The following is a 27,392-nucleotide window of genomic DNA, read 5'->3' as shown; positions in this document are numbered from 1 at the left end:
GATTTTTGCTTCTTCTCAATAGGAGAAGATATATTTAGGGCACACAACCATCAAATCTATTCTGATATGATCTTTCTTTTTTTTGTAACCTAACCCTAGCTGGTTAGGGTTTTTGAACTGAGTGTATCATTTGAGTTATGCTTGACCTATAAAGGCAAAATTGTAACATATTGTACGAATCTTCTTCCTTTTTTCTTTTACAGAAACTGATGTTTTTCTGCAACTGTAAAAAATTGTCTTGCCTTTGCATTAATAAAATTAGCTATCTTGCCTTCTTTCAGTTCTTATAATCTGTGCAATCCCTTTTACCTCCTCATCAGAATGCATTCTCTTTTGTTTTCTTAGTTTATGTGATTGAGTTTATGCCTCTGTGGATGTCATATGTGAATTGATTTAATTCCTTTCTTCATCCTACATAATTCCAACCTTCACTTACACTTAGGGAGTTAATCTAGATATAATTTGTGCATACTTTGACTAGATTTCTTGATGTTTTGTGTAGTTATGGCCAGGGAGGATAATCCTCAATCTAGGTGCATCACCTTATTTCCATTTGAAGCATTCCTTCTCATTTCCCCCCCTTAGATCACTAGATTAGGTCTTATCTATGTTGGGTTGGTTCAACATATGCATTTGGATTGATAAGGAAGTCGACCTTCTCCGGAGATTCAACCTCACACTATGTAAGGTTCGACACTTGGAGGTTGTTTCCATGTTTCACAAGGTTGTTGAGCACGAGTGTTCAACAAGGGTGCAAACTTTTGTGACAATAGCTATTAAACACTATTTTTCTAGACTTACCTCATGTTTTTGTAGACTTTACGAAAGATTCTGGAAAAAATTGTAGAGGATCGTCTAAAGATTCCACCAAGACTTTCCTTTCAAATAAAAAAATGGAAAAAATGACGACCCACAGCGGTATAAAAACTTTTGAATCCCCTAAGTTAGTTGGGATTCATGCAAGAGGACCACACATAGCATATTTATCCCTCCTCTTTTAGTCGTGGCTTTTCTTTAGCCCATTTGGGGATTCCAAAAAATATTATTGCTCTTTTCAAAACCTTGCCATTCAAGGACCCTGTTGGAAAGTCTATTTAAAGGCATACTGCCAACCATGACTTCTTGCTAGAATGTGGTTCGTTGTCTTCTAACCGCCGCCACCCCGTTCCTCTTCCCGTGGTCCCACCGCCACCTCATTCCTCTTCCCGTGGTCCTGCCGTGCCACATCATGAAATGTCCACATGCCATGGCTTTACCATTTTGTGACGTGGCCTTTTCACTAAATGGTTGTATTGTTAATTTACTAGTCACAATTACTTTCAACATGGGGAAATTTATTATTATTGGACGAGATGATAGAAAATAGCCTGCATACGAAAATAAAATTGATGGGACGACAATACGAAAAAAAGAAGAAGCAAGGAATGATGCAAGATAAAAATGATGCATTTACCAAAAAAAAAACAATAAGGAATGATGAAAGATAAAAATGATATATTTGCCTGTACAACAAGCAAGGTGAAAAATCAAGAGACGTGATCGTTTGAATCGGCTTGCATAGGTTTTTGCAAGCTTTGAACCATCTCAAACAAGTGCCACATAGTGGCTAGTACTTGCCTTGTTTTTAGTATAATTTTAATAATAACTATGATTTAATTTTAATAATGATTATATTTTAAAAATTATAATAATTAAGATAAAAGAAAAAAACATAATTATTTTATAATAATTAAAATTTTACTAGAAACAATAATATAAATTAAAGAAATCTTAATAAATTTTTAATTTCACAAAATAAAGTTAAATAATTGAAATAGTTTTAGATTTAAATCTACTTTAAAAATTAAAATGAAACGAAAAATTAACTGGAGTAAAGACTCTTGAAATGAATTGTCGTTTGTTAAAGTGAATAAAGAAACTGTGCAATTGGTTCAAATTAATTTTTTTAATAACTAGTTAACTGGAAAAATAAAAAACTCATTACAATAGTATTGCCTAGCGACAAGTACTAATAATAAAGACATAAAATACAATTTTGTGAAAGTGGGGAGACAAGATAAAAGACGTGGGTATGCATTTTTCCCCATTAGATTAATATCAGCTTACATTCTACACAAATTTGAATATTTACATTGAGTACCTACATAATACATAAATTTGAATATTTACATTTAGTATATTGACCGGATCTGTGTATGTACACAAGCGTCTTTATAGATATTTACAATGTGGGGATTTATGCTTCATGAATTGGGAGGATTTCTAGCAAGTTGAGTTAAAATAAGAGATGAGCAGATTAACCCTAGATCAATTATTTGCTAGAACTATGAAAGATTGAAACCTCAGAAGCTATTTTTAATTTAGGCAAAGATTTTTCTGAACTCAGTTTTTGTTATGTTAAGACTAAAGGATTTTCTTGTCGAGGGTGAACTGAATCCAAGGAAGGAGCGAATACCTGTTCTTAGCAGAGGAGCAATATTCAATGAATGTTAGAAATGTTTTGGGCCTTGGGACATCCCAAGATCTTGTTAAATTCTTCTCTACAACGTGGTGGGTTCACTTTCTTTCCTTATATTATTGAATTCTGTTTGATTTTTAATGCCCATTTGAAGATCTTCACCTGAAAGATAATTTTAAGATGAACGAACTCTGTTTAAATATATGAATATCATGTCTGGTTTCTTGATTTAATTAGGGTTTGAGCCAAACCGATTTATAATTATGTAGTCCGTAGATGTACACACGTTTGAATATGTCCAGATGTACACGCACATGTGCACATATCCAATTGTGAGTAGTCTATGTCTATATACCTCTCTGTATTATTCAGATGCTTATAGTCTCTGTCCACATATGTGTTTTCCAATATATGTATATGCATGGAAGAATGGAGGCAGGGGCGAAGCAGATGTATGTTTTCCTATTTTTCTATGACTATGTAGTATAGTGATTGTATAATAATTTAAATTTTTGTAGGATTTAATGCGTTGTAGGTTTTTCATATTTATTTGTAGATATTCACCCAATAGATTATTTTAAATTTAAGAAACATGACTCTTTCTTTGTTTAGATAAATGATTACTATGTGTTTGGCGTTGTTTATTTATTGTATACATATATCATACACACATGATATGGATAGAATACATACAATTGGGTATGGATGCATGCACAGATAAAATAAATCTGGATATATGCATACAGGGGCTTATAAACAAACTCTCTACATCTGGGTATATTCAGACATACATATATATCATGATTTACAGTGTGTGCGGGTTTATGCTTAGAATATCTAGCAGTCTGGCTTAGAATGAATGATGGTTAGTGGAATAAATCTTTGTCCACACATTTTCTAGAACTGTGATTGGAGGAATCCCAGAAGCCTTTAACATGTTCAAAGGTTTTTCTGAGATCGGTTTCTTTTTTTAATTTAAGTGTTTGATGCTTCTCTATATGTGTAGAAATTAGAATATGGTAGCTTTGAGTGATTCAAATTGAGATCGAAGATGTAAGACTAAGAATATGTCTGAAACAGTGTGAAGATCTACGAATATGTTTTATTTGACCCCTATCATCTGTTGTAAGAGTAGATGAGCTATTAAGGGTGGATAGCATCGCAGCTAACTTTATTAATGTCTTAAATTACTTGCTGTGAATTATTGCATTATGCCTTAAGAGTGTAGAGTACTTAACATTGGATTGATTGAGTAAAGAGGTATATTGCAGATGTCTTCTTAGAAGTGGTCCTCACTGCTATAGAATCAAAAGGAGGAGCATCTTTTAACATGGGCTCAATCTAAGATACATTCCAGAATTGTTTTGTTAAGCAAGATCTTCATTTGGCATCAGCAAAATTTGGGTCTAGGGCTCTGAATTTTTCTCTATACCCTATTGAGTTCACATTCTTTCATAATTTTAAGATTGAACACCGTTTGATTTAAACCTATATTCCCTTCTTCTTTGTTAGAAGGTACTATATTAATTTTCGTGGCCAATGGACAAAAAACTGACGGATTCTAATATATAGGAAAAGTCCTGCATACGATGGACTTCAGAATATACACAATTAGTGAAAGGTTCATGTAGATAACCATACAATGGAGAACGCTTACTGAAACTGGTTTTGTAATGAATTGAATGAATGACCTGGATAAGAAGTTAATGCTTGAGATGTGGTATTCTAAGTGTGTGGCATATGAGGTACACAGAGTTGAGATTGCCGAAGATTAAGGTAACAACTTTAAACACTCTTCATGTCTCAATCAAGCTATGAAATTTTAGGTTTTCTACAGCATGTTGTAGCGGCCTTTTAGCAGGTATTCCATGATGCTCTGATTAATAGAAAGGGCCCAGACCCTTGTACATAAAGATGGAGCAATAAGAACTACAGAACATTAAGAGACAACCAGAGAAACAGGTAGCAAACAGCAAAAGTCACCGAAACTGACAAACACCCAACCCAAAATCAGGGTGGTTTAAAGCCAAATTTTTTCTAAAGTTTTTTGTTTCATAGTGCATGAGTTAACCAGTTCTAAGCTTCTTTTCTTGACCCAAGGAGGAGAACAATCCCATCTTGAAACCAAAGAAGAAGTGTCCATCTCATCAAAGTCAATAGGGGCTTGCCATCTACTGTCAACCTTTTGAGCAGCCTTGTTGTTGCAACAATCGTCGACAACATGAGCCTTTTTTCTCCAAACAGGCTGCCATATCTCATTCTTGGGGCAACTAGCAGTAGAGTGACCCACTTTACAACAGCAATGACAAACAATAGAGGAGTCTTCAAAAACAATCAGCTGCACTTAAACTCCATACTTTGAGGAAAGAGTAACCTGAGAAGGGAGCTCCTTGTTTTTCTCCATAAGCACACAAAAATAAGCAAATATCAAACGCTTCTTAAATTTTGTGACTGAATCAGCATTAACATTCTGTCCAAAAGTGTTTGCAATGAGTTTAAAATCTTTCTCATCCCAGAATTCCAAAGGAAGCTCAGGTAGTTGAACCCACACAAGGAACTTATTAGTATCATCACTCAGGAATAAAACCAGGAGCCCGATGTTTAAGGAAAAGCCCATTCTGCCCCATAAACCAAGGGCCATCTAAAAGGGTCCTAGAGCAGTCATCTGGATTTGACAAAGAGAATAAGAAAAATTGTTAAGCATAGCAGCAACTTCAACCTTACCTCTTAGGTTCCACCTCCGACACATCCATCTTCTGACAACATCAATGTTGGGATGATTCCCGCAGAATCTCCCAACAGAGTGAGTTGCTAAACCAAGCAGCAGTATTGTTCGTAAGCAAATCAGGGATAGCGATATCCATCCTTTCCACCTCGGCCTACTCCGGAAAGGCAGACTTGGAGATAGCCAGATCCAACCCTTCCTCCACTGGCAGCAAAGGAAGTCTCCAAACAAGAGGTGGAAGACTGAGGCACCAACACAGCAGGAGCACTGGACACACAACGAACAATGGGAGAGGAAATACCAAGGAAATCCTCCACACCAGCCTTTCTTAGAAGCCTCATCACAAGACGAAACATTTGGCAAACAAAGGTCACCCTTACCCCACAAAGCATTGTCATCTTGGTCGGAAGAAACACCAACCCCAGAAACCCTAGGAGTCCTAGCAGGGGCAATAGGGGAAACATCACAATGCACTGCAGAGGTGGGAGCAAAAATACTCCTAAGAGTGAGACCAAGGTCGCTTACCCCAGGCTCAAATTTATCTACTAGACCAGGATCAGAATGCTTCTGCAGGACCCTCTGTTTTGCCTCCTGCCAGAGAGACAAGAGGGAAACGCCTTCAAAGTCCTCTTCATTGTTGCAGCACACAGCAGTAGAAGCCTCCAACTCATCGACCCTATACCCCTTTTTGGCCAAATGAGCCTCCAGGAAATATCAAGGAGAAGCTTGTCCTCCTCCTCGACTCACTCATGGCCCCAAATGTCCTCAATGCCATTAGAAATGCTCCAGCCTCTAACACTATAAGCAGCGACTTCCTCTAAGGAACCACAGGGGGAACAGTCATCGTAGGAGGTGCCCATGCCATTTGGGAGAAGCACAAACTCCATTGCCTCATCCGCAGTCTCCATCTCCACATGCCCGAATTGCAACATCACCTGCTGAGAAGCTGCAGTCACCTATGAAGGGACCAGAAATGCTATAAGCAGTGTTTCTGTCATCATTCGCTGAGCTACCTTCGCCATCTTCAGATCCCCCATCCCCATTGCAAGAAGAGGAAGTGCCAGGTACGGTTATAGAGCTCCCTTTGTTGCTGTCGTCGTCTTGCCCTTTCCAGCTCCCAAGCTCATTTCAAACTTTGGTATTCCATCATGTTAATGATGCCTTTCCTCTAACATTAATAGTCAAATTTTCCAGTGCAGAAAATTTGGAATTACCTAATCAGCTTGCAATAAATCAATCACAAACATAAAATTTCCCTTAATGATTTCTTTTGAGAATCAACAGTTAAGGTGTCATCGTGTACCTGTACTAACTGCTCTATTGTAGTGTATTAAAGACAGGAAAAATTGATCACATCTTATATAGTCCTGTGTCATCAATCTCACTTGAAGTACATGATAGATTCTTCTACTACAATTATTTTCCTTTCTTAGATTCATTCATAATACGCTGAGAGTGGATTCCATTGACCGCTCTTCTGATGTGTATATAGGTGCATTTCTTATAAAGCCAAACTGTCCAACAAAACAGTAGAGTTCTCATTTCCGAACTGTTCGGAAATCAGAGCTCATTGCATAGAAATTCTGAAATTTAAGTCAAAATCCCTGATCTATTCAACTAGTGATTAGTCTCCATAGTTCTTGAATAATCAAACAAAACAGACAAAAACAAGCTAACTTGAAACATTCCCTTGCAATGTTCTGAAATGAGATCAGGAAATAAGATGTTATGACTGTAATACTGGTAAATAGTAAAATGCAGGTGCACCTGAAATTTCAAATCGATTTACACCTGCCAATCATCAACACAAAAGATCTCAATGGAGCAACTTTTTGCGCATAAGATTGTTAGCGATGCATTACTTAATTTATGGTTTAAAGAAAATCGTGAAACCTTGACTGCAAGAAACAAGAATGACGCAAGAAGAGATTTCTAAAATGAATATAAGAGTTTGGGTTATTGAAACTTTTCTTGTTAGTGATCCCATCAATAGGTCTGAAGGGGTTATACTTATGATACATTAGAACCCACTTAAAACTTGAATATGGTGACACTATATCTAGTACATACTCCCAGGGTGCTGCTGCTGAATTCTTAAGTTGTAATCCTCATAAACAATATTTGCAGGAAAGTTTAGAAATGAGCTTTAGTTACGGGCTTTCAAGGTTGCTTCAACCGTTCACCCGTAGCATGCAAATTTTGGAGGAGATTTGAATTTGATCACCAATTTATTTCCAAAACTAAAAGGTGGAAAAGTTTCTAATAGGTATTTTCCCAGTTCCTTTCATGATTCTGTACATGAGAACTCTATTATCAATGGAGATTTTATTCAAAGCAAGTTTCTTTGATGCAGTCGGATAAGGAAGCTTTCTTTGTTGAAATTTCTTTTGGCATGTTTTTGACATTCATTTCCAGTCAACTTACTTTTTCCTATCCCATTAAGAAAAAATAATGTTCGTTCAAAGTTGAAATAATATGAGCCAAGAAACCCAATCTCATTGAAAAATTAAGATCGATGGGTGGAATTTCCCAAAGATTTCTGGGTTTGCTATGTATAATTTTGTGGGTAAGTTGAAATTCTTTGAACAGGCACTGAAGGTCTGAAATAAAACAGTTTTTGGCAATTTTTTTCAAGCGGGGGCAACTAAATCTAACTCATTTAGAAAGGTTATATGTTTAAATCCGTAACACTCATTTCATCACTGAAATAGCAGTTCCTCATCGGCCTTTTATCAGAATTTAAAGAAGAAATAGTTAGAATCAGAAGGCTACAGCTATTTAGATAAAGAGATGATAGCAACTTTAAGTTCTTTCATCACTCAATAATAGATAGAAATCGCATCAATTCAATTCACATGTTGAATCTTTCTAATGGGTTCGCAGTCAAGGAGCCTTAGGATATCAAAATGGCTGCAAAAATGAAGCTTCAACACTCGTTTACTGAAACAGGTTTTGATGGCAGATAAGAATTGGAGAATTTGGCCACTGCATACCATTTTCTTCTTGCCAAGGAGGATAATGATTCCCTATTTTCTTCAATCATTGAATCAGAATTCAAAGCAATAATATTTTCCTTTACCAGAGATTACGCTTTAGGTTCAAAATCCCTGTTTTATTATTTCTTGACTTTAGGGAACTTGATATAAAACATGTTACAAGTTGTGTAAGAATCATACAAGAACAACCGCCTTTTAAATCTTATATACATGGCTTACAATGTCAATTAGGCATATATTTTGCTGAGCTATGATCCTGCTGTTTTAAAGTGTTTGATATGTTTCTCGGATTGTATAATAATGCAGGTGCAAATTAAAAGCTTCATCGCTTTTGAATCAATAAACATGGAAACAATAGAAGACATGCACCAAACTTGGTCTGGGAAATCTTCATTCTCCTAGAAAGATTAGTTTTTTGGCTTGAAGCCATCCAAAAATATCCTCAGATTCTTCTCTCCAATCAGCTGGTAGGTATAGTTTCTTACTTGATTTCAGATAGTAACATGTGTATGTACACATAGTATAATGAACTTGATATATATTCATCACAAACTAAATAGATCTGCATATTTGTATACTTGAGCATGTGAAGTTCAAACAGACTATATATCTAGGTATTTATACCAAGATTTATAGCACGTGGGGTTTATGCTTTAGGGATAGAGAGAATGTCTAGCACTTTGAGTTAAAATGAAGAATGGGCAGTGGTAAAAGTCCTAGGCCTATCATTTTCCAGAGTGTCAGTGGCAGGAATCCAGATGCCCTTTGGCATCTTTAATTTGAAAAGATTTTTTTTAAGCCCATTTCTAGTTTTCAATTTTTATTTTTATTATTTTTCTCCAATAAGAATGAGAGATTCTAACCCGAGACCAAAGAGATGAGAATATAAATATGGCTGAAAGATTTACCAATATTTTCGTCTTTGATGCCTATCATCTTTTGTGAGGGTTGATAGCATCATAGCTAGTGTTGTTAATGTCTTAAATACTTGCCATGAATTAGTGTGTGCTTCCCGTCCGGTGTCGAGGGAGTAAAGAAGGGGTGGATACAAAGGTCCGTTGCAGTAGTGTTCCTTGCCATGGTTATGATGGCGTTGAAATCTAAAGCAAGAGAAGCATCACATTAAATTTTTGGGTAGAAAACTGTGTTTATTTTTGCTTTTGAAATAAACACAGTTTTTACTAAAAAAAAATTCCATCCAATAATTTATGGATTGTGGAAAAATCATATCATCTAAGAGAAGCATCCTTTAGCATGGGCTCCATCTAAGACATCAAAACTGTTCTCTTGGAACCATCATTCGGTATCAACAAATATTTGGGCTTGAGGGCATCCCAAGATCTTGCCAAGTTCTCCTGTATACCCTCGTTCATTTAATTTCTCACTTTTAAGATTTATTTTTGTTCGATTTGGCACCAATTCTGTTTGTGTATGTACAAAAATAAATTAATTTTAATTAACTTAATCTAGCATTATGTTAGATAATGTAATGAGAATTTCAAAATTTGAAATAACAGAAACAGAAGCACTTAGTTGAACTTAATCTATCATTATGTTAGATATTATGATGAGAATTTCAAAATTTGAAATAACAGAAACAGAAGCACTTAGTTGATTTTGATAGTCATGTTAATTTTGATCATAACTTTATGCATCGTAGTTCATAACCACAACTTCTTATATACGTGGGAAGTAGAATAATGATGTAACAACCTTCAAGTCGTACCCAAAAATTTCATCCATTTTTGGTCCACTTATTAAACTATTGCTATGTTCATCAGCTATATACTTAGGTGATCATCTATCCATATGGAATATTTACTTGTCCATACCGGACGTATATCTATTCAAATGAGATAGATTGCTATGTGGTAATTAGAATAATGATGTAAAACCTTCAAGCTGTACCGAAAAATTTCATCCATTTTTTGGTCCACTTATTAAAATTATAGCTGTGTTCATCAGCTATATACTTAGGTGATCTTCTAAACATATGCAATATGTATTTGTCCATGCTAGACGTATATATATTCAAATGCGATAGATTGCTTTGGTTAGGATTTAGGCTCATTGAGATCTCCACAACTTCTTATATATGTGGGAAGTAGAATAATGATGTAACAACCTTCAAGTCGTACGCACAAATTTCATCCATTTTTTGGTCCACTTATTAAATTATTGCTGTGTTCATTAGTTATATTCTCAGGTGATCATCTATCCATATGGAATATGTAATACCCACCCTAGCGACTTTTCTTGGCATGGACATTATTTGTTATATTTGGTGATAGTGGACTCTATATTTCCTTTTTAGAGTAGATGATGAGACATATTTAGTTATATTTGCATCTTTATGGTTCAGTATGTTATTTGATGCATTAGTGAGTTAGGGTTTTCATTGGTTTATGTACATGATTTCATTATGATAATCTTTTCATATGGCTGTTATGTTATATGTTTATTATCTCGAGATAACAATGCTAACCCAATCATGCTTGGAATAGATTATTATATGAGATATTTGTAAGATGAGGGGAGGTAGTCGTAGTTACTCTGTAATAACCCACCTTACTTAACCCAACAAAATTTGACCACTTTTTGTTTTGTTTAAGTTAATAATTTGTTTTTGATTCAATCGCATACTCTAGGCATCCATCCATTAGGATTAGGCATTCATCCATCCGGGATGAGCATCTAACCATACGGGTTAGACATCTGTCCATACAGAGTAGAAGGTTTCATCTATCCAATACGGGATAGGCATCTATCCAATTGGGATAGGAGGTGCTATGGCCAGAGACTTAGACTCATCGAGACCATTCGGGTCCTGAGTCACTCACTAAGTACTACACTCTTCTAATAGGAGTGCACCGAGGTCGCCGTCCTTAGGAGAAATCAAAATAATATAATACAAGCTTGAATTCCGCCTCGGAATTTGTCTTAAAGCCTCGGGAAGTCAAGCGAATCCATATGGGATTCCTTCCGAGTATGCATTGAATTACTTTTTCTTTTTCATTATACTTATTCTTCAATTTAGGATTCTTCTCAATCCTTCTTCTTACCAAAACCTAGACCCCACCCACGAACACCTGAGTACTAGGGGCAACTCCGTCCCTAGACTACCTACATACCCGTTTCGGCACAGGATCAAGGCGTAAAGTATGTAGTTCTATTTTCTACTCTATGGTTTGATGTAAACTGATTAGTGGGTATGCAACCCTTTCTAGGGTCAATGTTCCAAATAGTTTCTCTGCGGTTGCTACCCACGGTTGTAGCACTTTAAGCAAAGGTTCAAGGTGGCCTATTGCTTGTGGCCTAAAACAACTATATCCTAATACCTATCATAAGTGTCACCCTTGACCCAATTGTCAATCGCCAACATCTCTTCAAGATTAAATCAATTTCATAAAAGCATTTCACTCAATCAACCCTAAAGGGGGTTTACTATGGTTTAACTCAGCGGATGTAAAATCATTTAAGGATTATCTTATTAGATTATCAATCCAAGGGCGATTATCCACCCCTTGGATTTTAACTTCTAAGTGTCCTTTATTACTCCCTGACGATTTATAGGGATGATGCCACAAACGTTGTTGATGCAGCTTTATTAGAAGTTAAGTGCAGTAGTTCAACACGATGGCATTACCCGTAAGCGTGACCTAGAGGCATCGTAAATACCGAATGCCGCTAGGTTTTGGTTTTCTGACTTCCTTTATTTAGTTTCCTTAACTAAGTAAGAAGCTATGAAAAACATCATGCTTGAAAACAATTATAAATTGAACGTGCATAATTAGACATTGCAAAGCTTAACTAATTGAAATAACTACTTGATGAACCATGTGGAATAAAAACCATAACTAAATTATTTAATATTCAAAACTTGAAATATAACTTGCATAATAATGACAATTATGAAACTCGCATATTAATAATTAAACGTGTAACTTGCATGAAGATGAAGAAAATGTAACTTTGTCATCAACAAATGTAAATAATGGTAGGTTACATGCAAGGTTAAGCAATGTTTTATTTCTACCATGAGAATAATCGCTTATAGAGTCACTGGTCCCAAAAATAGCAATTAGCTTAGACATTTGGTTTGAAGGGCACGGGTCCCATCACCCTTGCGGACCTGCCGCAGGGATGAGGGGACATTGTGGGCCCCTCCACTCCCCCTGCGGCCACTGCCGTAACACATTTACGTTGCCTCCCCCTGCACGTTGCCCGAAATTACTTCTGCGAAAAGACTTTGGAAAATACTTGTTTATTTATTTATTACCATTTTTTGTATAAATTAATAATATATCACATAGCGATATTTCTTAATACAATGATTATAAGCATAGAAAGAAAAGGATTGTTTACAAAGATAAAAGAATTTAAGTTTTTCAAAAAGAATAGAGACGTTGAAAAAAAAACATGATTTATTTTCCTCTTTTTTTTTGATTCAAGATCTTCTCTAGATTTAAAAAAAACACAGAAAAAATAGAATCTGATTTCTTCCTTTTAAATAGATTAAATAATAGATTAACAAATGAAAGAGAAATCTGCATTTGTATTTTTAAAAAGAAAGAAATTTTTATCAATGCATTTCTTTAATGAAAAATAGATTTCTTTTCTATCAAACAATTTAAGAAATGATTTCTTTCAGAAAGCTATATTCAACTAAAGAATTTAGGAGGAGATATTTCCTTTGAAAATATAAAAATTTACATAAAGAAATATCAAATGCAAAAAGAGAGGGAACCTGGAGAAGCCTTTTGATGTTGAATCCTCTCCAAATCTTCAAGCCTAGCCTTCCTTGATCTTTCCTTGCAAGCTTGGAAAAATTCTTCAAAGCAAACTTAACTATTCTCCAAAAATGAAAAATATGACTACTAAAAACAAACTATTTGAGAAAACTTTTTTCAAAGAATATCCAACTCCCTCTTTTGAATACTTGCATACAATATATAGGAAAAATCCCTTAATTCCACTATCTAGAGAAATTAATTAAGAACGAGATTCTTTTCCAATATTGGACTCATGCAAAATTGATTGATATCCTAGTGGGGGAGTTACATGCAAGGTATTGAAGATTCCTCTAGAAGCTTCTAATTTCTCCTGCAACATGTGCCATAATTGGGAATGAGAAAAAGAATAAATAAATAATGCCTATTTAAATTATATTCTCCAAGTGTGTATGTGGGTCCATTATTTATTCTTTTATAATATTCATTCAATTATTTTCAATAGCTCAACCAAAAAAATATAATAGAATTGTATCAAATCAAAAAGTGATAAAGGAGGGTTGTGACATGCTCTACGGAGACCCACACGATGCCACTCTCCCCCTCCCTTGTTTGTCATTTGTATATAGATATATATTTCTATCGTTTCGGTGATGCAGGATTGTAGGTACTAAGCATCGACTCCACCTGGTTACACATGTCTGAGCGTGCCTCTAAATCCTTGAATGTTGTTGTTGCAGAGATAACACCAAGGTTCCCACAAGTAAACCTATTGGACGCAAGTCTCCTATTTAGGAAGATCACCCTATCTTGAGGGTTGGACAGTGTCATGTTTATGATGGGTATTGGTTTGAGTATTTTGATTGGTTTTGATTTATGTTGTTCGTAATGATTTTTATATAATGTTTGATTATTTCTTTGATAGGATACCTACACATTAAATGATTTAAGTGGCTTATGTTATGTTTCATTAAAAAGATGAAACAAAAGTTATATATATATATATATATATATATTGTGTGTGTGTGTGTGTGTGTGTGTGTGTGAGATATAAGATTTGTTTTTATTAATTCTATAAATATAAAAAAAGGATAAAATAAAAAGATCGAGGTTTAAAATAATGTTATCTTAGTCAATGAGTTTTGAACCTATGACTTGTTTGTGTAAGGGATATGCTTTGGTTGGGAAATTCAATTTGGAGAAAATGAGTGTCATGTTGGGGAGTAATGACTCTTGTATTTATTTATATTTATATTTTTTTTATATAAAAATTATTTATGATCTGTAGTGATTCAAATATAAAAATACATCTATAATTAAATGCCATATCTCAACCAACAACTATTCTTCAAGTGTCAAGTATCAACCCAACAAACAAGATTTCCATTCTTATGATTGTCTCAGTTTTGATACTTCTGATTTTGTTATTCATGACTTTCATTACAAATAATATTTTTCAAGTCGCTTCAGTGAAAACGTAGAAATCTAGGTGTATTAAAACATATCCAAAATGTAGGGAAATCCAATGATTCGTTTGAAAGTTAAGTTCCCCGTACCGAGACTAATTTTCTATCAATAAAAAAACTAAAAAAAAATTCATTGTTTGTCACTAAGGCATCAAATATCTTCCTCAAACTAAAACCAAATGATTCTAAAATAAATGGATATGAAAGATAACTCCAAATATTATAATAATCCAAAATATTTCATCTTTTAATGGTTTAAAATAAATTTTCTTAAAACATGCCTCGCTAGGGAACAAGGTAGGACAAGAACAAAAGTTCCAAAATATGTTACAATTTTTTTTTTTATATAACATACATCTACCACTTCTAAAAAGTAAACATACTTAATGCCCTTACAAGTTCCCTTTAATGTTCATCAACATAATTGAAAGATATAACAACTTAACACATAACATAATGTGCGTAAAATAAACATACAATGATCTTCTTAATTTTGAGCATGATATAATATTTCACAACACATTAACTTTACTATCCATTTGATACGCTACAAAGCTTTTATGATTTCATTTGAGACCAAAGTAAAAGTACATAACAATCTTATTTCCCATAATCCCATTTCCACTATAGAATGAATAACTATCATTTGCATCATTTTCCCCTTGATTATTATTTACAACATCCATGCAATTAATACTTGTCATTTGATAACAACATATGTAACTATGATAAGGGAATGCAATTAAGACTAATAATGGTTGATAAGATCATAAAGAGATAGGATAGGAAGGGTAACATAACTTTTAAAAACATTGTTTCAAATACAAAGTAATCATCCCTTATCATAGTTCCTATAAAGTCCCTTCCTTTTTACAATGCTTTTCATAAAATTACATGTTTATTATAAAGCCATTCATGGCTTACAAATAATCTTTACAATATTTGAATGTACTAGTTCAAAAGCAAGGTCTTCAACATTTTCAACCAAGGATCAATAAGCAGCATCAAAAGAGATCGCAAACACACCTCGAAAAATATTTACTACCCAACCACGTGGAACCACAAAGGTCCACTCCCCCGTGCTAGGAGATAAAACCAAGGTCCACCCAAGTACTAGGGCAATACTAAGGACATGAGACATGATTCCCCAAAACAATAAACAAGAACTACATATCACATAACAGCATCAAATAACATCACAAAAGAGAGAGAACTAGAACACTTACTAGGTGGGTGTCATCATATAGCCTTAATGTCGAGATCCACCTTGCCTACCATGTATCACGGTCTCCTCTCAAAAGGATCCACCCAACTTGTAATAATGGTCGCGGTACTTCAACAGGCCTATATGGATTAAAATAATCATTTATCTTGTATTAGTGTGTTATAGCCCAACCCAACCCAAGTTCATTTTAAAAAGGTTATCACTTGAATTAAACCCACTCATAGGATCTCCTAGCAACCACTTTGGGTCCTGACAACCTATAGTGAGCCACCCACCTAGGGCATCTAGTTACCTTACTCAAACATTCATCAAATAAAAAAAAAATTCATCTCACACAATCAACATATAAGTTCAAGTACTCTCCCATGTCCTCCAAACCATAAGGATGAGTCTGACCCTTATCTCTAAGCCACAATCAAGCATGAGAAGGAGGTGGCTAATGCATAACACATATAAAACATTTTTATTTTTTATTTTTTAATCATGAACACCTCATAAACATGAATTAGAGGTCTTTAAAATAGAGGTACCTACTATAGAAATCACCCAAACCCTTAGGAAGGAAAAACAACCCAAAGAACAATTCAAAAACTCATGAAATTGAACCATATTTCCTTGTTGTTTAATAGATATTTATCTTGATAAATGGTTTGAGTGAAGACTGAAATATATTTGAGAAAATAGTATAATGATATATATTAAATTTGAAATAATTTCTAGCCTCAACCAAAGATTATAATAAAAGTTTAAATAAATTTTCTTAAAACTATTTAAAACCCTCTTTGATAGAGTTGTGTAAAATACTTTGTTCATACATTCATTTTAAACCATTAAAAGATGAAATATTTTGGGTTATTATAATATTTGGAGTTATCTTTCATATCTATTTATTTTAGAATCATTTGGTTTTAGTTTGAGGAAGATATTTGATGCCCTAGTGACACAAACAATGATTTTTTTTTTTGAGTTTTTTTATTGGCAAAAAATTAGTCTCAGTACGGGGAACTTAATTTTCAAAGGAACCATTGGATTTCTCTACATTTTGGATATGTTTTAGTACACCTAGATTTCTACGTTTTCACTGAAGTGATTTGAAAAATATTGTTTGTAATGAAAGTTATGAATAACAGAATCAAAACTATCAAAACTAGGACAATCATAAGAATGAAAATCTTGTTTGTTGGGTTGATACTTGACAGTTGAAAAATAGTTGTTCGTTGAGATATGACATTTAATTATAGATGTATTTTTATATTTGAATCACTACAGATCATAAATAATTGTTATATAAAAAAAAATATAGCATATTTTGGAACTTTTGTTCTTGTCCTACCAGGTTCTCTAGTGGGGCATGACAGAATATGTATTTGTCCATATTGGACATATATTTATTCAAATGAGATAGATTGCTTTGGTTAGGATTTAGACTCATTGAGATCTCCACAACTTATTATATACGTGGGAAGTAGAATAATTATGCAAAAAACTTCAAGTCGTACCCAAAAATTTCATCCATTCTTTGGTCCACTTTTTAAATTATTGCCGTGTACATTAGTTGTATACTTGGGTGGCCATCTATCCATATGGAATATGTATTTGTCCATATCAGATGTATATCTATTCAAATGAGATAGATTGCTTTGGTTAGGATTTATACTCATTGAGATCTCCAAAGCTTCTTATATATGTGGGAAGTAGAATAATGATGGAACAACCTTCAAGTTGTACCCAAAAATTTCATCCATTCTTTGGTCCACTTATTAAATTATTGCTGTGTTCATCAACTATATACTTAGGTGATCATCTATCCATACGGAATATGTATTTGTCCATATTGGACATATATCTATTCAAATGAGATAGATTGCTTTGGTTAGGATTTAGACTCATTGAGATCTCCACAACTTCTTATATATGTGGGAAGTAGAATAATGATGTAACAACCTTCAAGTCGTACCCAAAAATTTAATCCATTTTTGGGTCCACTTATTGAATTATTGCGTTTTCATCAACTATATACTCAAGTGATCATCTGTCCATATGGAATATGTATTTGTCCATAGCGGACGTGTATCTATTCAAATGAGATAGATTGCTTTAGAGTCATCGAGATCTTCTGAGTCCTCATTGAAGACTGCACTACCTTAATGGAAGTGCACTGAGGTCACCATTTATTCAGGGCACATCTCCATTGAAACTTTACTAGTGTCTCCATTAGCTGCTTGTTAGTAAACAGATTTGTCACTTCAAAATCTTCTACTATGTGCCCAATGGAGGAGTGACAAAATGTTCCCAACAGTTGGAGAGATCGTTCTGTGGAAAACGATCTTCCTTTGCGTTTGAGAGGAGCAACTCCTTCGTATGATAGGGGTATTTGTATTTTCATGAATAATTAACCTTGCAAATGAAAACAAATAATAACTACGAATGGATTTGGAGGAAATCTTCACAACAAACATACAATTGCCAATTGGATTCCATCGAATTTTAAACTTGTCACTATCAACTTTAGACTACGCATGGGGAGAGAGTGATACAAAACATTTAATTTGCATAATGCTTATATATTTAAGAGATACCAAAGAAATTTGTAATGTTATATGATAATTGTCTTCATGAAATTGGGAAAGTAATTTGTAGGCTTGCTATTGTAATATCAGACGATAATTACATAACATCAAGCAAATGAACACTTCACAATCATGGAAGCACTCCCAATTTGCCATGTATTAAAAAATGATGAATTTATACAATTCAAAATTTCTAGCTGTCCCAAACTCACAAAATCCAAAAAGTCCTTTTATCATCTACCTTTCTAATATTTATAGCCTCTCAAAATAACTACCTCATAACTAACTTGATTCCGAGTTAGCAACTAACTTATTTTTGTGCAAATTACAATGAGTTAATAACTAGCATATTTATGTGCAGAAAAAGTCAATCTATTAACCTTGACTCTATGCGATAGAAAATCACAACATACACAATGAACTAGAGATAAACTCAAGACTAACCGGGCAACACATAAAAAGGAGAATACACAAAGATATGAACATAGAGTTACTTTTCAAAATCTTGAAAAGTGTGCTAGCTGATTATTTGCTTTTGTTGAGCTAGGGTTTTGGCCTTGAATAACTTGTATGCTTTGAGTGCATCCACCATGAACTTATACCTGGGAATGATCACATTATCCATTTTTAGTTTGGCGGTTGCTTAGTTATCTTGAATATTGACCAAATCCCAACAATATGAAGGCATGTCACAAGCATCTAAGGCAACTGAAACAACACTGAGTCTCTTCATTCTATTTGCATCTGACACTTGTGCATCTGCTAATTCAATATTAATTCTGTCATGAAACTTGTTTAAGAGCAATTGCTTGTCCATTTGCTGAAATTGCTCTTTTACTGACACATACCAATGATATTCATTGTATCTTCTTTTATCTTCATCTTTGTTTGTTCACAAGCTATCAAGAGTTTTTGATATTCATCTAAGCATTGCTTGATATTCTCCACTTTCCAACTTATGCTTTTGCACCATGTATGGGATTGATTTTCTTCTTTATGAGAGAAGACCTTCTCAGCGATGAGTACATTCATATCTGCTTTTGCTATCTTTTGGAATTCCTGTAAAGTATCTTGCCAAGATATTTCTTGTTCTTTAGCATTCTTCAATTCTGTTGCAATTTCTTGTTCCTGTGCATCCAACTTAATGTGAATATCCTTGGCCTTCTCAATAAAATCTTGTGCTTCAGACTTCATTTGATTAATCCAGTCTTCTAGCATCCTACTCTGTTTCCTACATTTGTGTATATATTCCTTCACCTTCTTCTAATAATTCCTCTAGTGTGTGCCAATGTAGAAGTTAAGGTTGACTCCAATTGTGCATATGAAGAATCCAGAATAGATTTGATATAGGCTAAAAGAACTTGAATTTGTTGCCTAAGTTGATCCTTTGTTTCCTTATCTTTATTTGCTTTATCGATAAGAATAGCTGCTGAAATTTAAAATTTTTGAACAACTCCCTCATGTGTTGTAGCACCTAGATCCAATTGTGTCATACTAAAATCAGCCTCATTAGCTTCACTTATATCTTTTTCAACAATGGGCTGAGCTAATTCAACACATAAGTTTTTTGATGATGGATTAATTCCCAATCTAGATGCTACTTTGGTTTTCTTGGATTTTGCTGTCCTGTGAAGTACATTTGCGACTGCATCAAAACTAGGAGCTATCAGCTGAACATTTCTCTTCTTATTCTGCAAACTCTGTTGTAACGAGAATGATGAAGATGATGGCAATGATTCTTGATTATTCACATATGCAGAGGTTAAAGATGTTAAATTATTTGGGAAGAGCGGAGATTAAATTTCAGCTTGAGCATCGTTCATTTCAACTTCCTCATGAATGGCAAAATCATCTTGTTGGGGTGATGAAATAATGATAGATGGTGAGATGGAAGGAAATTACTGGCTTTCAACATTGGGAGGATGTTGAGGTGAAACACTTTCTAATTCATCTTCAAGCTCTTGGACAAGATTTATTGTTTTTCCCTTTGTCTTTGATCTCTTCTTCTTAATGACAGAGCTGACTTCACATACCTTTGCAAGATCCTTCTCTTTTTCTAGATCTTCCCCATCATCATCTCCTTTGGAAATATCTCGGTGTGGACTTATCAATAGGTTTGACAATTGAGAGTTAGCTGGGATGGAAGAACTTCCTTGCGCTCCACTTCTATCCTTTGAGGAATTAGCCTTATATGCATGTTTAATTGTTGTAAACTCAATCCTCTTATTCTTAACCATTCGAGGGTTCTTCAAACCACCTAAGCCGATCTTTCTTGAATACTCCTTATTTCAGCAATTGACCAATTGATGGGTGGAAGTGGAAGAAGTTGAATCCTTTCGAAGTAAAAACCATCAACCAACTCGGATTCATCATCCTCAATGCCATTCACATTTATCTTAATTCTAAAGTCAATTATTTGTTTGATAGAAAATCTCATCCAATCCCTTTTCTGCACTTCAAAATCGTCTTCATAGTCTTGCCAAAAATCCTCTATATCCGGGAAGTGTTCAAATCCAGCACCAAGTTCTAACTCCTTCGTAGCATATCCTTTGCTATCAAAGGGAAATCTCATTTCATAAGGATACAGGTGAATCCTTGCTATAGACCTCTCAATACTTTGAGCATCTGAATGGCTTTCACAACTATAGTAACGAAGTCCAATGGGAAAATAAATGATACCCTTTCTTTTGTTCCGGAAAATTTTATTAACTTGTGTAATTTGTCGGCATACTTCAATGAGGATCAACTTATCTTCAACAAACCTCATCAACATGAGAGGGCAACCATCATAACCTCCTATCCGAATGTATGTGAACTTCGGAAGTCGTATAAAATAACTACCATATTTCTGAATCAATGTTGCTGCTTCTAAAGATATTTTGAGTCCGATATTACCCTGTAGTTCCCTTACTGTCAACATAGTGAAAGCATCTTTAACCCGCATGAAGTGATGATAACTTTCCTCCAACTGCAATTGCGGATGATAATTGTAGATTTGAGTTGAATTATCATAAATGCCCTCAACATTCAATCCTGACCATTTCTTCAACCCAACAATGGCATAAAAGAGGTATGATGTCATGTAGAAGTTATAATTGTCCTTCAGTTTGAGTAACTGATCGCAAAGATTATTGCTAACAATTTCGGCCCAATTAATAAATTGTATGCCCTCGCAGATGATATTAATGAACAAGAACATCCACCCCTCCAAGTTATTTGAGTCTTCATTTCCTGTGACCCGATTCAAGAAGATAACTATATTAGCAATATCTTCCATCAACAGAGACCTGTGAATTATTTTAGGAAGCTGTGTTTTTCCTTTCCTTGGTTTCGCTAACTATTTTCTGGGTATGTTATTCAAACACTGGGTTTCATTATTGATAAAATAATTTTCTGCATATTTGCTATTTACCTCCGTGAATTGATCTCTGAAAGGTAACCTAAAAGTTATAACAATGGAAACTAGATCAAGTTTGGCGACTGCGTTACCTTTTGCTGTCCTAATTTCTTTTCTATCTGGATTAAATGCTTTCATGCATTCCAGAACTAATTCCAGACATTGCACTGATGTGGGATATCCTGTTGTGTGAGGTAATCCACTGTCTAATAACCTCTGAGCTATCAAAGTCTTATCTTCCCTTTCCATTGATTTCCAGAAGTCTGCAAGACTTATATTTCCTAACTTGTTATCCCCAATATCTGAAAGTGAACATTTTAGAATGGGAGCATAATCGGGGATATGGAACTTGTATTTCATTATGTCAAATAAAAATAATGCCCTCACAGCTCTATTTTAATGAATATCCGCAACTCTGTCAAAACAATTTATATACTCTCTTTATATTGAAAGTCTTCCAATATCTAGACATTCCCAATTATAGCCTGTGACATAAATCCTGCTCTGATTATCCGCAATAGCTTGTGATTCTTGTAGGATACAAGTCCACATTCTTTTAAGGCATTTTATCAAGCATATCACGAGAATCACCTATACCTCTGTATCCTGTAACATTTCCTATGCTTCTACCATGATTTGCAATACACAGCTATTGGAGCAGTTGCATCTACAACATCTGACATAAATCCTCTATCTCTGTGGTTTGATCTTATGTATATCTTGCGATTATTGCATGAAATGTGACCATCTTCCTTAATGCTTTTAGTCAAACAATTCATATGCCGTGTTTGAGCCTTTCCATTATTGCATGTTACTTGGTATACTGTCAAATACTCCACATTCTGCCTTGTTTTCTGTCAAACAAATAAGGCACGTTGTCTATGCATTACGAACTGCATTCATGAGTACCAGAGTGGCTCTGATTATAACCATGCTTTAACAAATTTCCATTCATTAATCGTGGAATTCGGGTTTACACCTGCCAATACATCTCTTTGGAGCATTTTGTCAAACAGTTTGCTAGATGTCTATGCTTCATGACTTATACTCTACAGTGTCCATGATGCTATGTCAGAACGGTTCATGTGCCAACACGGTGCTCCCATTTTCTGCAAACATATGAGGGAGCTGTTCATAATTTTCAAATTTCAGCAGCTATTCTTATCGATAAAGCAAATAAAGATAAGGAAACAAAAGATCAACTTAAGCAGCAAATTCAAGTTCTTTCAACCTATATCAAATCTATTGTGGATTCTTCAGATACGCAATTGGAGTCAACCTCAACTTCTACATTGGCACACACTAGAGGAATTATTGAGAAGAAGGTGAAGGAAGATATACACAAATGCAAGAAACATAGTAGGATGCTAGAAGATTGGATTAATCAAATGAAGTCCGAAGCACAAGATTTTATTGAGAAGGCCAAGGATATTCACATTAAGTTGGATGCACAGGAACAAGAAATTGCAGCAGAATTGAAGAATGCTAAAGAACAAGAAATATCTTGGCAAGATACTTTACAAGAATTCTAAAAGATAGCAAAAGCAGAAATGAATGTACTCATCGTTGAGAAAGTCTTCTCTCATAAAGAAGAAAATCAATCCCATACATGGTGCAAAAGCATAAGTTGGAAAGTGGAGAATATCAAGCAATGCTTAGATGAATATCAAAAACTCTTGATAGCTAGTGAACAAACAAAGATGAAGATAAAAGAAGATACAATGAATATCATTGGTGATGTGTCGATAAAAGAGCAATTTCAGCAAATGGACAAGTAACTGCTCTTAAGCAGGTTTCATGATAGAATTAATACTGAATTAGCAGATGCACAAGTGTCAGATGCAAATAGAATGAAGAGACTCAGTGTTGTTTCAGTTGCCTTAGAGGCTTGTGACATGCCTTCATATTATCTGGATTTGGTGAATATTCAAGATAACCAAGCAACTGGCAAACTAAAAATGGATAATGTGATCATTCCCAGGTATAAGTTCATGGTGGACGCGCTCAAAGCATACAAGTTATTCAAGGCCAAAACCCCAGCTCAACAGAAGCAAATAATTAGCTAGCACACTTTTCGAGATTTCAAAAAGTAACTCTATGTTCATATATTTGTATATTCTCCTTTGTTATGTGTTGCTTGGTTAGTCTTGAGTTTATCTCTGGTTCATTGTGTATGTTGTGATTTTCTATCGCATAGAGTCAAGGTTAATAGGTTGACTTTTTCTGCGTATAAATATGCTAGTTATTAACTCATTGTAATTTGCGTAGAAATGAGTTAGTTGCTAACTCAAAATCAAGTTAGTTATGAGGTAGTTATTTTGAGAGGCTATAAATATTAGAAAGGTAGATGATAGAAGGACTTTTTGGATTTTGTGAGTTTGGGACAGCTAGAAATTTTGAATTGAATAATTTCATCATTTTTGAATACATGGTAGATTGGGAGTGCTTCCATGATTATTAAGTGTTCATTTGCTTGATGTTATGTAATTATCGTCTGATATTGCAATAGCAAGCCTACAAATTACTTTCCTAGTTTCATGAAGACAATGTTCATATAACGTTACAAATTTCTTTGGTATCTCTTAAATATATAAGCATTATGCAAATTAAATGTTTTGTATCACTCTCTCCTCATGCATAGTTTAGAGTTGATAGTGACAAGTGTAAAAGTCGATGGAATCCAAGTGGCAATCGTATGTTTGTTGTGAAGATTTCCTCCAAATCCATTCGTAGTTATTATTTGTTTTCATTTGCAAGGTTAATTATTCGTGAAAATACAAATACCCCTATCATACGAGGGAGCTACCCCTCTCAAACGCAAAGGAAGATTGTGTTCCACAGAACAATCTCTCCAACTGTTGGGAACTTTTTGTCACTCCTCCATTGGGCACTAGTAGAAGATTTTGAAGGGACAAATCTGTTTACTAACACTGCTTAACACTTCTTTCTTGCCCTAGCTTCAAAGTAACACCACCAAGAACATGCAGGAGATTTTAATATGCACCCAATATCTATGTGATGTAACAATGGAGTCTCCCAAAAGCATTTTAATAGCATGAATGACCAGATAGAATTTGGTTCATAACATCTTCTTAAGCCTCATGTTTATGATCACCCCTAATAAACACATTTACCTTCGCTTTGCCCTTAAATAAATTATGGTATCTAGTTTGCATTTCTCTAGAATTGATGATGGAAAGAATGTATTTTTACCATGTACGTGAAGTGGGAGTCATATTAGCATCTTTGTTTGTATACTTTGCTAGTCCAAAATTGATCTTCAATTTTCATTTCATCATTTATATTAAATTTTGCATGGTTTACTGCATGTGAGGTCAAAGGGGAATACATCCACACAACATATTGTCTACATATAAATCATTATCTTTCATATTGATTGCTATGCCGGTGAATCTATCTACAACATCATTGGCTTCATTGAGCAAATGTTTGATGGAGAAATCTTTGAAGTGCGAAGCATTTCCCATATTTGGATCATGAATTTATTTAGCTTCTAGTTCGGAGTACTATTGCAACATATACATATAATATTGATTATGAAAAGGGAATCCCCTTTGATGCAAGCCTTTTTAAATATTGATTTCATGCATAAATGAATTCCCAAAAGTGCTACCTAAAATTTGCTTTGTTGTTTTTTCATTAATGGATTTTTTTTTTTTTCTTCTTTTTCACTAGGTCAAGTATTCTACCATCATGATCTCCGATCATGTAGTCGACATTAGAGAGCCTAATATTTCCTTGTGATACTTCATCAAAGTTGACTTTATGACATCCATTTCTTGGTAGTATCCACCTTGCATTAATGCTTATGTTGTCAACTAAATGAACCCAAGGAGCCCATGAATGGGGGGAACAAGTCCAAACCATTGTTTCCAATTTCTCCATCCCATGGCATGAAGGTGCTAGCTTTTAGTTTTTTATTTCTTATCGAATGGTTAACAACTTTTGTGATAGTGTTCTTCATTTTCAAGGTCAAGGCCTCATTTTCCATTTCTTTTCTTGGAATATTTTTCCATTTCTTTCCTTCCATCTAGCTCTCATATAATCAAAGATAAAACATATTACCCATATGCTTGAGAAAATTTCATTTTTATGCAATACTGGCTACATATTGAACATCAAGATTATATCTTGAGGCACTGAGCTTTGCCAATTAAGCTTCATCGTTATCTTTTACCAACAAAATTCTACCACTTCTGATTAGTTGTATCTTCATTCTTTTTGTAGAGTTCACATTTAAATGGGCTATTAAAGCCAACCTTTTGAAGTTTGTCACTAGTTAAAATTTTATTTTGTAGAGTCGCGCAAGAGAAAGCTCCAAACTTTGGAAGACATCGATTGTTCCAACAAATATGTACAGGCCTATTCTATTTTTCATAGCTACTTCTTCCAAAGTATATCGCATCTTTACAATATAATTTCTAGATTTTGTTCCACACCATATAATGGAATCCTCCTCTCAGATTAATAACCTCCCTGCCAAAAGAACATTTTCTAGCTCATCTTTTTGAGCCTTTGGAAAATCCAAGGCCTAGAAGGATTTCCACCTTCACATTGCTAGGCCATCGCACATAGCTTTTTCAATAGTCTCTGACATTAATACTCCAAGTGCTTGAAAGGAGCCTCTTAGCCTCAGTAAAATCTTGAATGTCCTTTAATGATTAGTGATCATCCCACAAGTCTTCTAAGAAAAGAGCCTACAATCTATTCCTCACATCCCATGTTAAAGATGGTTTGTTATAATTATTCTATATGAAATAAAGTAATTGCATATAACAAAGCCCAAAGGGGGATTATTAATAAAGAGTATTCATGTTGGGCTGTCATAGTGTAGATATTTATATTGTAACTCTTTCATCCATTTTGAATGGGTGTTATAATAAATATTTCAAACTAGTTTTGCCCATAGAGTAGAGTTTAAAATCATCCATTACCAGAGACTAGCTTCACCAACTTCACTCGTATCCCTAGGGATTTTTTTTTTTATCCTATATAATAAGTGGGAACTTCTAATCTAAAAATCTGTTCCAAATAAACTTCTCATCTTTTTCTTTAATAGTCCACAATTTTTCCTTGTAGCTTTAGGCATGACATGGAATAAATTGGGATTTTAGAGATGCCAATTTTTAGCATGAGGAATTTATGAGTCAATATACTCACCTGCCCTTCCATGATTCTAGTTTTGTATTGAAGTTTGAAAGGAGAGCATCCCAAAGTTCTATTCTACTAGCATCTAGCAAATAGTAGGATGCCCAAAAATCTTCTTGGGAGTTGATTGGTTTTGAACCCCAAAATGCTGACAACTAATTTTTGCTTTTTTAGATATATATTCGAGTAGATTTAAAAAAAAAAAAATGTTTCCAGTTGATCCTTTGTCTAGATGCATTACAATATTTGTCCAAAGTCTTTTTATAGTTCTTGCCTTTGTTCTACTTACAACTCCAAATGGAATAGTGTCATCAATGAATTATTGATGTCATTGTGTCGATTGCATATCACATTGTCTTATACCACGAGAGGAGAAAAAGCCACATGGATTACCATTAATCGACATTGAAAATCTAGGGCTTGAAATGCAACTCTTTACCCCCTATATCTATTAGTTGCAAAAGATAAATATTTTGATAACATCGAAAGGGAATTACCAATCTACTTGATAATATTCTTTTCTCATATCTAACTTGATGATCATCCTTTTGACCTTTGCCTTCTTGACAATGTGGATTGCTTCATAGGCCAATATTATCCCTTCTATAATTAGATCTTCTCAATATGAATCCTCTTTTATCCTCAAAATTTATATC

The 27,392-nt window shown here is 34.4% G+C and overlaps 1 long non-coding RNA gene across 2 annotated transcripts in view; it reads left to right on the top strand.

The window, feature by feature from the left end:
• The first annotated feature begins 2,136 nt into the window (after positions 1-2,136).
• LOC131071804 (uncharacterized) overlaps positions 2,137-27,392 on the top strand; it is a 45,710-nt gene continuing 20,454 nt past the window's right edge. Inside the window, exons 1-3 of one of the 2 annotated variants that reach the window (XR_009112595.2) lie at positions 2,143-2,550; positions 2,696-2,790; positions 8,486-10,156. This is a non-coding gene — a long non-coding RNA (uncharacterized LOC131071804). Of the gene's footprint in view, positions 2,791-8,485; positions 10,157-27,392 lie in introns of those variants that run through there. The other variant, XR_009112596.2, reaches the window with a different exon arrangement.

This window comes from Cryptomeria japonica, chromosome 6 (genome assembly GCF_030272615.1).
Source record: "Cryptomeria japonica chromosome 6, Sugi_1.0, whole genome shotgun sequence".
Classification (NCBI taxonomy): Eukaryota; Viridiplantae; Streptophyta; class Pinopsida; order Cupressales; family Cupressaceae; genus Cryptomeria; species Cryptomeria japonica.
This window is presented reverse-complemented; position numbering and strand designations above follow the sequence as displayed.